Source organism: Cherax quadricarinatus, unplaced genomic scaffold (genome assembly GCF_038502225.1).
Source record: "Cherax quadricarinatus isolate ZL_2023a unplaced genomic scaffold, ASM3850222v1 Contig24, whole genome shotgun sequence".
NCBI classification, from domain to species: Eukaryota; Metazoa; Arthropoda; class Malacostraca; order Decapoda; family Parastacidae; genus Cherax; species Cherax quadricarinatus.
The window spans coordinates 312,052-314,588 of NW_027195050.1; positions in this window are offsets into that span (position 1 = coordinate 312,052).

The following is a 2,537-nucleotide window of genomic DNA, read 5'->3' on the forward strand; positions in this document are numbered from 1 at the left end:
TGGAGAGAGAGTCACTGACTTTAATCGAACGACTGACTAAATTGCGTATTTAATGACCAAAAACATTAACATGGAACGTAGTTTACTTTATGTATGGTATAATGCTTGTTCAGGACCATTGTATTATTAAGACTTGTGAGACTAAGTAAACTAAGTGTTTACTCTATAGGACTCCAGTACCTGGCAGCTCTCAACTGGAACAGTAATACAGTACGACCTCTTGTTATGAAGGTAAGTTACCTCAGGTATTTCTTGCTCACAATTTATAAAATAAGATATTTTTAAATTTATTTAAGTTGGCTGGTTATACATAGTAACAATGTATACCCATCATATGTAAATATGTATATCTGCATGTAAACGGATTGAATTAGTAAGCGTTAAGTGAATAACAAGACTGAGAAGATCAGATAATAGAGACAGAGATGCTAGAAATTAAATAATGCAGCTTTCCAGTGATAAACAATATTCTGCATTACACGCATTTAGGAATCACTCAATGACTCCATGTCTCTGCCTACATCACAGTATTTCTTTTTGTAATAAATTTCATTTTCTAGGTATCTTCTCTCTTCTTGATCGACCTTGATCGTGGAACACATTTTTAGTATGTGGTAATGCTTAGACTTTTTTCCTTTCGTCATAGATTTTTATAATTGCTAAGATGCATTTAGAGACCTCTGAGAACTTTTAATAATAATGTTTTAAAATACATTTACCAAATGCTGGTTATTTTAACATTGTATGACACCATTTATTAGTATTGGGTGTTTTATTCTTCTAATTTCATTGTTAATTAATTTTATCATTTTTTTCCTGTGTGAATGAGAGCTGAATTACTTACATGGTCAAATCGTAGGTCATGTGAAATATTAAAATTACCTGGATGAACCTCATAAGATACATACTAGTAATTGGTAACAAATATAATTATTCTTTATCAAGGTTATAGAGACATGTAGGAATTTTAGGACATCCTAGGTCGCAAAAAATGTACCCCTTCGATTCCTACTACTCTCATATCTCCACAAGTCACTCTGGACCTATATTAATTTCAATTGAAATACAGATCACCAGAAATTCTGGTAAATCATTAATATAAATATGTGAACTGTATGTTAAATTTAGTTAATGAATTTATATTAATACCACTCTCCAATTTGTCTGGAGATTACTTGGTTACACATAAACCCCTGCCTAAAATATGAAGAAAATACTGGCGAGAAATTCATCATAAATGTGGACATGACTTAACTGGGGTTCCCGGATTGTCCTGTCCACTCGCTGCCTTCTCACGTTCTGCAGGACTGCAATTCCAACAATTTCTGTTCCTATTTGAGAGGTTTCAACCACAATTTAACCTCCAGAGAGACGAAATTTATTCACGTTACACTAGCGTGTCTTAGCCCATTCCCAAAACAATGGCGTCTCCTTTCCCAAGCGACGCTAACACTGTTGCTGGTTCCTTTTTTATTTACAAATTAATTTTTATTAACTACAATGTATTTCACTAATTTACATACAAAATACACTGTATTTTTGGAAAACATACAGTATTTTCCAAACTGCGGCCGGGCGGAATTCGTTGCTAAACAACTCAAATTGCTCCTTCCTCTAGGAGATGATTCCAGCCAGTTCTGGCTTGAGTGTCTGTTTTCCTAGTAGGTCTTACCACAATTTCATCTTCTTGCATTGCTTGGTGAACACTAACTTCAATATCAGTCGTGTCACTTTCCCTAAGATTCCAAAGGAATCAATTTATTAATCGTGCGTAAACTTTCCTGGCCACGACACAACACACTGACATTCAGGACAACACCTTGTGCATCTGGATACAATATCAATACTTTGCCCAGAGGCCACAATGTTTGATGCTTTTCAGTATCAACACAATATCACCTGGTTGAATGTTCTGCTGATTTACTGCCTGTGTCGCACCATAAGAGTGTTCACATAGTGTAAGAAGTTATTCCTTACTCCACACATTACACCAATGATCACTTACTTTATTTAACATCTTAAATTTATCCCACAACACTGCCGCATCATTGTAATCTTCATCACTTTCTTCAGGATTATCTCTATAGACAGGGGCAGCTTCCAATTTCCTTCCACATATTAGGTGAGAAGGTGTTAATACATCTCCATCAGGTGTATCACTCATGTATGAGAGAGGCCGATTATTTATCCGATTCTCTGCCTCCACCATCACTGCATGGAATTCCTCCAAATTAATTCTCTTCCTGTGTAGTACTTTATGGAGACACCACTGTGCCTATCAGTCTTTCGTACAGCCCCTCCTGCCAAAGGGCTCTGAGAGTAATAAATTTCCAGGTACACCCTCGTTGGGTTAACAGAGATTCTATCAAGTGTTCAGCACCCGCTACAAAATTGGTGGCATTATCCGAAATCATCAATCTCGGACAGGATCTCCTAGTTGCAAATTTTCGAAACAGCTGTATAAACTGTTCTGCAGACAAGTCCTGAGCCACTTCTAAATGAACTGCCCTAGTAGCAATGCAAGTGAACAAGTATAC